The 12,422-nt window shown below is 42.4% G+C and overlaps 1 pseudogene; it reads left to right on the top strand.

The window, feature by feature from the left end:
- The first annotated feature begins 8,978 nt into the window (after window positions 1-8,978).
- Window positions 8,979-9,471, top strand: LOC139005334 (jun dimerization protein 2 pseudogene; annotated as a pseudogene).
- Window positions 9,472-12,422: the final 2,951 nt, after the last annotated feature.

Here is a 12,422-nt window from a genome sequence, read left to right as displayed (position 1 = left end):
CAAGACCCACTGAAGTAAATCCTGCTCCATGAGGTGGGCCCCTGCACAGCTGATCCTCCACAGTCTTTGCATTAATTGGCCTTAGGGTAAATCCCTCCTAATGACATGCCAACAGCAATCAAGGCTCAATTACAATAATAGGGTATACACAGCCCTCACAGGGGGACAAACCTGCAGTGCCATCTCAAGTAATTGGAGGCTGTGCCACTGGACCCTACAGGACAGCTACTGCCTAAGGACACTCTACCAAGCCCGGGAGATGTAGCAGATATACCTAATACATAGAAACCATCACAGGGAGGATGCCAAAATGAGGAGACAAAGAAGAATGTTCCAAATAGAAAACAGAAAAAATCTCCAGAAAAATGAAAACAAATAAGCTGCCAAATGCAGAGTTCAAAATATTGCTTATAAGGATGCTCAATGAGCTTAGGGATATAGTAGATGAACTTAAAACATAAACATAGGATGATAGGAAAAAAAAACAGAACTAGAAAACATAAAAAGAACCAGTTATAAATAAAGAATATATTATCTAAAGTGAAGAATACATTACAGTAACTCTAGAGTGAAGTAAAGGAAGCAGAGAATCAAATTAGAGATTTGGGATATAAGGGAGCAGAAAACACCCAATTAGAAACACAATGAGAAAAAGTAATAAAAAGTAAAATAAAAATGAGGTTAGTCTAAGGAGCCTCTGGGACAACTTCAAGAGTACCAATATTTGCATCATGTGGGTGCCAGAAGGAGAAGAGAGAGAGCAAAGAATTTAAAACCTATGTGAAAAAAATAACAGAAAACTTTCTTAACCTGATGAAGGAAATCAATATACAAGTCCATAAAGCAAAGAGAGTCCCAAACAAGATTAACCTAAAGAGGCCTGCACCAAGGCACATAATAATTAAAATACTAAAGGTTAAAGACCAAAAAAGAATATTAAAAGGATCAAGAGAAAAGCAATTAGTTATCTGCAAGGAGGCTCCCATAAGACTATCAGCTGATTTCTTGGCAGAAACTTTGCAGACCAGAAGGGATTGACAAAAAATATTCAAAGTGATGAAAAGTAAGGACCTACAACCAAGATTATTCTATCCAGCATAGCTATAATTTACTAGTAGAATAGAGGGACCAATAAAGTGCTTCACAGACAAGAAAAAGCTAAAGGAGTTCATCACCACCAAGCCAGAATTATAAGAAATGTTAAAGAGTCTTCTTTAAGATGTAAGAGGGGTTTAGGGGATGGGTGTAAAAAGGAAAGAGATTAAGAAGTGGAAATTGATAGCTACAGAATAGTCATGGGAATGTAAAATGCAGGATAGGGAATATTGTCTATAATCAATATATATAAAGAGCCAGGGTCTGTCACATCCAAAACGACTGAAGGCGTGACCTAATGCCCAGGCTGTGTGTGCAGCTGGCTCTGGTGGGTGTGGACTTGTGGCAGCAGGGATGGGGCCAGGGGAGGCGGGCCAGCATTCACACTCACTCACAACTGCACACATGCACAGACACACACAGCTCACACCTGCTCATAGCCTTTTCTCCCTTTCTTTCCCTCCCTCCCAGCTCGCTCTCGGAGCCTCTCTCAGAATGAGGCCCCAGGGCAGACAGAGGGTGAAGCTGCCCCAACTGGCCCCACCCCCTCCCAGCTGGGAAAGAGGAAGAGGAAGAGAGGGAAGCAAGAAGGCCTAGAGTACTGTTGAGAAAAACAAAGACAGACAGAGGCTGGGAGAGACTGGGATGGAGCAATGGAAACAAAATAGCAATCCTATCTAATAATAGACAAACATGGTAATTGACTGTACCTTCACTACTCCTCCTATTGGCTAATCAGTGTGATATGCAAATTAACCACCAACAAAGATGGCAGCTAATTTGCATACTTCAGGCAGGGTGGGACAATGGGAGCTGCCATCCAGGCCCCCGTGTTCGACCTGGGGGCCGGCGGGGGCTCAGGCAAGGTGATTGGCATGCTTGCCTTCACCTGAGCCCCCGCCCGCTGGGGACACGGGCCCCTCTCTGAGAGAGAGAGAGAGAGAGAGGCGGAATTTGGCACCCTGCATCCCTCCCAGATCGACCACTGCAATTCCAAGCCAGTGAGGGCTGCCTTCAGGCTACAGCTCCAGGTCCCTCACCCCCACCCCAAGCCTGAGAGCACAGTGCTGGGCAGGGGCACCCAGGGGTTCGGGAATGCAGCACGAGGGGCCATCTCGACATGGGGGTGTGCTGTGTTTACACCACCAATTTCCCCACTTCTGCCCTGGCCCGCGCATCCCTCCTCCTTCCCCTCAGAGGCCCAGCTCCTGCCTACATGCTTGCTGGGCAGGCCCAACTGCACCAGGGAGTGAGCCATGGTGATCGGGATGGCCACTTCCTGGGATAGGACGGCCGGAACAGGGTGATTCATGAGGGCAATGAGGCCCGTGGGGCATGTGCAGCCTTCAGGCGATGGCGGGTGGCCGGCCAAGCTGAGTCTGGCTTCAGTGGGGCCAGTGGGAGCCCGAGGCCACCCTAACCCCACAGGTCCCAGGCGGATGGTGGCTCAGTGGAGAGCAGTGTCTCCATGCATGGTGCCCAGGGTGGCTCCACACTTCAGGGGGAGAAGGCTTGTAGCCACCAGCACCCTAGGCTGCACCACCTGTGCCTCAGCCTGTCATGTTGGCAGGGTCCAGAGCAGGTGAGCTGCTCCTTACCCCAGTGGTAGAAAAGGGAGGAGAGCACTGGGTGCAGGGAGGGGACCTCAGCTGGGATCCTCCTGATGTGGGGAAGGGGCCCGGCCTGGGCCTGGTGGGGAGCTTAGGAAGTCTGGCTAAGCAGGCGCTGGTTCATAACAACTCTTATTCTGCCATCTTCCTCCAGCTCTTCAAGCTAGCCCCCCTGCTCCACCTGTCTGGGGGAACTGGCTCTGGGTGACCTCCCTGAGCTCAGACTGTGGACCTAGAGACCTCAAGGAAGAGTTCCCGGCCGGGCCCGGGCAGGGGCCGGTGCAGAACTACCAGGGCAGAGTTGCTTCGGTGTCTCGGTGAAGTTTGCAACTGACCCAAGGAGGAAACCTGAGAGGGGAAAGGCCAGGAGGCATGAATTGCCAACACTTTGGCCACTTGAAAACAACTCCACTTGGAATGTGAGGCGGTTGTATGTTCAGCTGAGAAGTGAGGGGGCTGAACTTCACCATTGCTGGGCTCCTGTCAGTCCGAGGCCCAAGCGTCCACCACGACAAGGGGAGAACAGAGCGAGGGGCCTGGAGGAAGGGAAGACAATTGAAGAAAACCATGTCTAGACTTTCCCCAGCCCGATCCTTCTTTCTGCTGCCTACAAGAGCCCCAGGCCCAGCCACAGTTCTGTCTCCACCTTTTAGTCCCCTATTCTCCAACCACAGAGGAAAGAAATAAGGAAGGAGTCTGTGCTGCCTTCAGAAAGTATCTATATACCTGATCGGCCAATTGCTTTCCACAGAGGGAGGCCAGACTGCGGCTTAGACCCGCTCCCCACAGGGACATCAGTAGGACATCCTGTGAGGGCTCCCAGACTGTTAGAGGGGGCAGGCTGGGCTGAGGGATGCCCCCTGAGTGCACAAATTTTTGTGCACCAGGCCTTGAGTATTAAAATATTTCCTCTAATTAATTCCCTTTTAATGTGCATGAATTTCATGCACCAGGCCACTAGTATTTTAATAATTATGTATGGTGTCAGATGGCTACTAACTTTATTGTGGTGATAACTTAACAAGTTATATAATGTCTAATTACTGTGTGGTACACCTGAATCTAATATACTATTGTATACCAACTTTAATTAAAAAAAAACATATTTAAAGCTAATAAAGAAAAAAGGATACAGATAAACAAGGTTCCCAAATATCAAGTAAATTATCTAAGGTATATAAGGTCTTGGAATAATAGTTGTATAAAGTGAGGCAAACTGAGGAAAAATAAAAGAAAGAGATAAAGACACTTCAGTGTGTCTTCAGTATCTCCAACTTAGGGTCTCCATTTGGTTAGTTAAGAGAATATTATATTAACAAGTCATTGTTTTCTTTGTTCTTCAGCCTTTTTCTCTTTACGTTGGCCTGGTCGTCCCCAACTGCCCTCCCCCGCCAGCCCAATCACCCCCAACTGCCCATCCATGTTGGCTTGTTTGCCCCCAACTGCCCTCCCCTGCCAGCCATCTTGTGGTGACCATCTTGTGACAAAATTGTGGCAGCCATCTTGTGAGGACGTGAGGGCATCACAAGAGGGTGTGATGCCACCTAGGCTTTCATTATATAGGATTATTACAACAGAAAAATTTTTTTGCTCAGAAATAATGACAAATTAAAATACATTCCCATTAAAGTTTCTTATTTTTATGAAAAGTTATAAAATAATTTTATACTTATACCACTTACATCAAAAATGTTTTGTCTCTATGAAGTAGCTTATTACTTTATTTCTTGAGTCAATACATTAAAATCTTGGTTTTATGTGTGCAATTGAAATGATAATCTAAACAGCAAATATTTTTGTAAAAAGTTACTATAATGAGGTAGATTTTATACATTAGAAAACCAGGGCATGTGCCAGGGGTGGGGTTTAGGGGTTGGCCACAGGGAGGTCAATGGGGGAAAAAGGAGACATATGTAATACTATATGTAATATTTTGAACAATAAAATAAAACTTTAAAAAAAGCATTAAATATCATACCTATGTTTACTTAATAATCAACAACTCCATCATTTTCTATTTTAAAGTGTAAAATATAATCAGAAGTGCTGTGTTTCTAATCAGTCTCCTGATACTTTTAAAGATTTGCAGAGAATATGCAAAATATAATGACAATGGAGAATCTGTTTACAACAAACAACATATTGAAACCCAGGAATGCTTTTCCTCTTGAAGGTGATCTAATATATTTCTCACAGTTTCAAAAAAAACTATAAAACATATCATCAAACTTATGAGTGATTCTTATATTTGTACCAAAAAATTAATTCTGAAAAATATATAATTTTTAAGTGAAGAACTTCTCTTTTCTATTAGCATTGTTTAACTAAGAAAAATGATTACAAAAAAACTTTAACTGCTCATTTGAAAAAAATACGTAAATTGCAAAAAGTTAAAACAATTCAGATTTATACTAATAATTTAATTGTTGCATATATAAGTTCTGAGAAAATAGTACACTTGATATGTAAATCATGATATCCAAACTAATTGGTAGTGAAATATTACACAGATTGTAATAGTATTCAATTAGGTTAATATACTATATTTTAGTAGACGAATCCACATTCTAAACAAACAAAATTGTGTGCAATATGTTAGAAGGTGTTTTAAACATATTTAAGGACTTAATTTCCATTAGTTAAAATTGTATGGGAACTTTATTTTTCAACCACAGAAAAATTAATTTTTATATTTAGTAAGAACTTGGTGTTTTGCATTTTGTTTTGCTTTTGCATAAGTGATGATGAAGAGAAATATCTGATAAATCCTCCCTTTTTTATACCAAATTCTCTGTTCTTACATTTTTTTATTGTTGGCATCAATCTTTTCTCTTATGAACATTTACTTCTTTCTCTAAGTGGTTACCTTCTTACAGATTATAGAGGAGACTAAAACATATCTTTTTTCTCTTATTCTTGTAACATGATATTGTCAAAGTTCATTAAATAAAACTAGCCAACAAAACACTATTGGTTTAATAATGCTCTCTTTAAAACAGATAACAATAGACTTGTATCCAATATTTACTATAGAAATAATGTCAACTACTACTAAATATTTTTATTATAAAACTAATTTTCCCCTCAGACATCTTCTCATTGATAGTCACATTTGGATATTTGGTAGCATTATTCTCCTAGCCATCCAGGATTGACTCAATTGATCTACAATTTCACTGTTTTTCTTATTTTCTACATCTGCTAAGATATTTTCTACATTCTTTGTTTACTTTCCATCTCTACAATAGTTGCTTATCCTTACACAATTCATGTAGGAACATTCACTTAATGTGTCCATGCACAAACGTCCTGGCCCCTTTGGATCTAGAACCTTGCTAAGTCTTCCTGTTTCTTTTAGAAGTTTTGCTACCTATATTCTATTATTCTATCATACACTTTTTTACTTCTATTTACCTATTATCATTATTATTATTATTATCCAGAAGAAATGTAGTCAAATTACGTATCTGTCAAATGACAGAGTCCATGAGACTTGTTTGTTTTTGGTTTCATTCGCTGTGCACTTAGGTAAGGTTGAAGTCCTCAGAAATAGTCATGGAAACCAGTGTAACAGGCAGTGCAATTTTGACAGTGTCTGTTGTACCAAATATGATGACCTCCTTTCCCTGCTAGATAGAGTTTCAGACAGTGAAAAGTAGTCCAGGTGAGGTTGTATATTCCTGAGCACACTTTTCTCTCCAGACATTTCCTGCCTCTTAGTGTTCTGTAGCATTTTATTAAATTGTACATTTCCTACGACTCAATGTAGTTATCACCCAACATTTGATATTTCCTGCCATATTAGTTGATAGGAATTGCATTTTCTGAAAATTTGTAGAAGTCGTATTGAAGAATCGAGAGTAAAAAAACCCACTTTGGACAGATGTTTACTTTTAAAAAGTAGTAGTAAGAAAGAGGAGAAAGATAGCTTCCAAATTTTCTATTTGGCAGAATCTCTAGTTCACTGAGTTAGGGATAAATGGTAGGAAAAATATGATCCCATATTTTTTCAGTCATGTAGGACTGCATTTGTTTCTTGAGGTGATAAAAAGTTCTGCCACTGATGGTTTTTCATGAATGTAATTTATATTTAGTTGATATCTATCTCAGTTTCTGGCATTAGTTTCCTATTGGTCTTAGATTTAATACTTTTAATGAGTTTTCATGTATTTCCTCTGTGGGAAATAGTTTAAAGGAAAGTAAGAAGAATCTGACTCCACTTTAATCCAGATATTACCCCCAATTTTTTGTAGCATAAATATTGAATGTGTTTATTTTTCTTTTCTTTTGAAGATTCCATTAAGTAGTTGATTTATTCATAGTGCCATCTGTTATTTCCTCTGTTACATTTAGGAAACCAAAGGAAGAATATGTTTTCAAACTTTAGTTTAATAATGAGAGAAAAACAGAAAAAGAGAAAAAACAGATGAGCTTACACAGGAACGTGTACAGCACCCAGCCTTGCTTGCTTTCTTTTGCATCTTTAAACATCAGTTTAATATTACTTTTCTTTTTTTACATGAATGCTGCCATAGATTGCCAATAAGACATTTTTGGACCAGTTTTAAAGCATAGTAGGAAAATAAGCTCATATTGGCAAACATTTTTCCTTTCTTTTATCCTAGTTATTCTTTTTGTGATCATATGTATTTCAATAAAAAATGTATACTTCAAAAAATGATTTATGCTTTTATATAAGTCTGGTCACAATTGGTTTTTCTCCATAACATGAGAAAACAAATCTAAATGTTTTATAATAATAGTTTAGAAAATCTAGAAATAATTATTTAATAATGTATATTATTTTAACTAATTATCTAATCTAATAATAGACAAACAAGGTAATTGACCATACCTCCGCTACACTTCCCGTTGGCTAATCAGCAGGATATGCAAATTAACCCAACCAAGATGGCGGCCGGCAGCCACGCAGCTGAAGTGAGCAGGAGGCTTGCTTGCTCCAGTGATGGAGGAAGCCAAGCTTCCTCCCTGCTGTGGCCGGGCTCTGAGCTCCACTCTAAACAACAAAGTTTCAATTATAGAAGCTAAACAAAGCAGGCCATGGCCTGGGAGCTGGAGCGGCAACAAAGTTTCAATTATAGAAGGTAAATAAATCCCAGAATAAAGAAAAAAAAAGAAAAAAAGGAGAGGCTGGGAGCTGCAGTCGCCGGCTTGGCCATCCTGAAAAAAGCCCTCAGCCCCTCATCCAGACTGGCCAGGCACCCCAGTGGGGACCCCTACCCTGATCCGGGACACCCTTCAGGGCAAACCAGCCAGCCCCCACCCATGCACCAGGCCTCTATCCTATATAGTAAAAGGGTAATATGCAAACTGACCCTAAAAGCAGAAAGACTGGGAATTACTTGTCACTATGACACAAACTGACCACCAGGGGGCAGATGCTCAATGCAGGAGCTGCCCTCTGGTGGTCAGTGCGCTCCCACATGGAGGAGCTCTGCTCAGCCACAAGCCAGGCTGACGGCTGCCAGTACAGCGGTGGTGGTGGGAGCCTCTCCTGCCTCCTCATCAGCGCTAAAGATGTCCAACTGCAGCTTAGTTCTCCCTGCTGACAAGTGGACATCCTCCAAGGGCTGCCGGGCTGCCAGAGAAATGTCTGATTGCCATCTTAGACCCAATCCCCCAGGGAGCAGGCCTAAGCCAGCAGGTGGTCATCCCCCAAAGGTTCCCAGACTGCCAGAGGGTACAGGCTGGGCTGAGGGACCCCTCCCCTCTGAGTGCACAAATTTTTGTGTACTGGGCCTCTAGTTATTCATATAATAGTTTATATTTATATTTTACCTTTAAGATAATCTATCCTATATAATAAAAGCCCAGCTACCAAAATGGCAGAACGACCAGAACGACCAGAGACCAGAATCACCACAACCCCATGCCTGGTCTGGCCCTGACCCCCAGCAAGTGGTTAGGGGTGATCAGACAAGGGAGTGGTTAGGGGTAACCAGGCAGGCAGGCAGGCAAGCAGTTAGGGGAATCAGTCAGGCAGACAGGCAGAGTGGTTAAGCGTGAGCAGGCAGGCAGGCAGAGCCCCAAGATCGATCGCCTCAAAGAGGAAGACCTAGGCCACCCACCACAGCCTGCTAGAGGGATGCTCGGTGGCTGCAACAGGAGGTGCTGGTAGAGGTGGAAGCTGAAGGGTGGGGTTGGCACCATGGTGGCTCCTGAGCAGGCACGGCACCTGCAGCCTGGCCCAGGCCCCGGGGTCCCCGCCTCCACCCCTGGCTTCTGCAGAGCTGGACTGCCACTCCTCCTGCTATGATGCCTGGGCAGATCCTGGACCCTTCCATGACTGGGGACTCTCTGCCAGGGCTCGGCCCCCTGACCGTACACCCCAGCTCAGCCCTGACTGCAGAAGAGCTGAAATACTCTGACATCCACAACATTGGGGCCATGATCGCCCCTTTGCACTTCCTGGAGGTGAAACTGGGCAAGAGGCCTCAACCTGTGAAAAGTGAGCTAGATGAGGAAGAGGAGCGGAGGAAAAGGTGCTGGGAAAAGAACAAAGTGGCAGCAGCCCCATGCTGGAACAAGAAGAAGGAGCAGATGCAGTTTCTGCAGCGGGAATCTGAGTGGCTGGAGCTCATGAATGCGGAGCTTGAAAACCCAGATGGAGGAGCTGAAGCAGGAGCGGCAACAGCTCATCCTGATGTTCAACCAGCATCACCCCACCTGCATTGTCAGGAACAACAGCATTAAGACCCCCGACTCAGAAGGCAACCCACTGCTGGAGCATCTGGAGGAGAAGTGACCATGGGCTGGGAGGAGGAAGAGGAGGACATGAGGAGAGGGAGGAGGAGGAGGGTCCCAGAGGGCTCTTCCTTGCTGCATGAAAAACTCTTCAATGAGGCTCAGCACAGCCAGCACTGGTCAGGCTTTTTTGTGAAACTCAGATCAGCCACACGGGGGGAAGAAACCCAGGACCAAGCACTGAGACCAAAGCAGTCCTGAGGGGGCCTTGTTTTGCCCAGGACCAGGCTTGCAGGAGGCAGGACAGAGGCTCTGGCCCAGAGAGGAGCCCAACCAGGCAGCTGTGGGCACCCACCAAAGGACCTCTGTGAAGTCAGGAAAAGCCATGAGTTGCAAACAAAATTAGGCTGAGTATGGAACTCAGAGTGAAACCAAAATCTGCCTGTCCCCAACCCTGACCCTAACCCTGATCCTGATGCAAGGCTGGAGAAGGACACAGTGCCAGGCCCTGCTGTACCCACCCACCGTGGTCCAGCTCAGTCCTGCCCAGAGTGGCAGCCAGGGCGCACCTTCGCAGGCTCTGCTGGAGTCGCTGTGGGCATGAGGCACGGGCAGCTTTCCAAAGCACATACTCACTGAATGTTTACAGATTGGTTGTCCTGGCAGGGCGTTCAACTGCACATGGTTTTTATATCTTCTTTTTAAAATATTTTTTACAGAAAAAAGATTTTATACAAGCAATATATAAATGGATTTCTATAATCACTCAATGTGATACAGTATAAATATGCTATGGTTTGTTTGTTATGAAGAGATATTCGGCAGTTATGGCTGTTGCATGTAACTTCTAAGTACTGTAGTCTCTGGGTGTTGGGGGTGACAGGGCCGTGGGTGTGGTGCATTTCCATCCTGGTAAACCCGTCATACTACTCAGTTCTGTATCACACAGTAAACATTACTCTTATTTAAAAGAAAAGGGGCGGGGGGTAGGCCCAGGCTACCCAGCAGGTGGCACGGGATGGGGGAGCAGTGCTGCCCAGATGGCAATCAGTGGCAGTGGCAGGGGTGGGGGGTGGGGCCATCTGCCAGCAGCTGGGGGAAGGTAAGCCCTGAAAGGCCCTGATCTCAGGCCAGGCCTAGGGAACCTACCTGAGGAGACATGATTATGAGAGGGTACAGGCCAGGCTGAGAGACCCCCCCGACACACACACACCAAGTGCACGGATTTTCATGCACTGGGCCTCTAGTTATAAAAATAAAAACAAGTCACCTAGCTGGTTGGCTCAGTGAGTAGAGTGTTGGCCTGTGGATTGAGGGGTCCTGGGATCGATTCAGGTCGGGGGCACATGCCTGGGTTGGAGGTTCGATCCCCAGTGGAGGGCATGCAGGAGGCAGCTGATTAATGATTCTCTCTCATCATTGATGTTTCTATCTCTCTCTCCCTCTCCTTTCTCTTTGAGATCAATAAAAATATTTTTTTAAAAAATAAAAACAATTGTGCCTATCTTTTGAAGGTCTAATACATAAATTAAAACAAAAACAAGGAAACATCTCATGATGGCTTGCCAGAATAGGTCTGTTGAGATGAGATGTGTGATAAGCAGTATGTTCTTAAAGGAAAGAGTAAAGAAGTAACATCTCTAATAGAATTGTGCTTTGTGACTCATCAAACAAACAAGAAGAAAGATGAAGTCAATTAATAAGTGCAAAGCAACATTTTAAGTGTTTACATAAGCCCAATGAAAAGCTATCATTTTCATCTCTATTTTTCCAAAGGGAAATTGAGACAAATAGATAAAATATTTTGCCCATAGCTATTAAAATGTTATAAGCAGAGCTCAATATTAGGAGTCTGGTTCAAAGTCTATACCTTTATTCTATATTAATTCTGATAAAGATAATTAAGACAGATAGGCAAACAGAAGATGAAGAAAATGTAAGAATAAAATATATTTGCTTTTCATTCACTACTATTTATTGGGAGAAAAAAATAAATTCTGAGCTAGTATTTAAGCTATGCTCCACAACTTCCTCTGGGATATAATTTTCTATCTTTTTTGCTCCACTCTGCAAACCTCATATTCTCCAAATTCCCCAAGGTCAAGCTCAATGCTATAGCCTTAACATCAACATTTTAGTCAATCAGAAAGAAAAGACACAAGGTATACCTAAAAGAAACAATTCTAAATTTTATACACATTTGTTTCTCTACACCACAATAGACAGATTATACTCAATTAGTCATAACTAGTTGCAAAGGAAATTGGAGTTTTTTATGCTAAAATTAAATGTAATCTTATTCTAACTCAATAAGAAATAGATTTTGGGGTAGATTTAATAGTCTTTGTCATACAAACATACATAGATATTATCACAACTAATATCTACAAAAATACCAAAAAAAAATTACATTTTACATAGCTATTAGCTATTAATGCTAGGATTTGAATTTAGAAACTTGTGAAGAGTCAATACAGCATCAAGAAGCGATAATAATGCCCAGTCAGTGTGGTTCAGTATTTGAGCATAGACCTATGAACCATGAGGTCATGGTTTGATTCTCAGTCAGGGCACATGCCAGGGTTGTGGGTAGGGGGCATGCAGGAGGCAGCAGATCAATGATTCTCTCTCATCATTGATGTTTCTATCTCTCTCTCCCTCTCCCTTCCTCTCTGAAATCAATAAAAATATATCTAAAAAAAAAGAAGAGATAATAATGGGAAAATGTTGATTGAACTGATTTGAATACAGACAAACTTATAACAAGATTATGAATATTCATCTAAAATACTAAAAAAATTTAAAAATTTGACAAGTATAAAAACAATATTGTCTTTTAGCTTTAGATAAAATATTTTCTAAGATGGAGATATCTAATTTTCACTGGATAGAAAAGTATGCATATTCAGCCCAGTACAAAATTTGTTGCAAATTAATTAAAACTATTTTTTTACTGAATGTGAGAAAATTTCCACTGATAGTTAGAAATTATTCTACTATAAATAAATTGCA

The sequence above is a fragment of the Myotis yumanensis genome, unplaced genomic scaffold (assembly GCF_028538775.1).
Source record: "Myotis yumanensis isolate MYYU_CA2020_CCGP unplaced genomic scaffold, mMyoYum1.0.hap1 SCAF_3, whole genome shotgun sequence".
Classification (NCBI taxonomy): domain Eukaryota; kingdom Metazoa; phylum Chordata; class Mammalia; order Chiroptera; family Vespertilionidae; genus Myotis; species Myotis yumanensis.
Note: the sequence above shows the minus strand (reverse complement) of the source record. Positions and strands in the feature narration are given on the sequence as shown.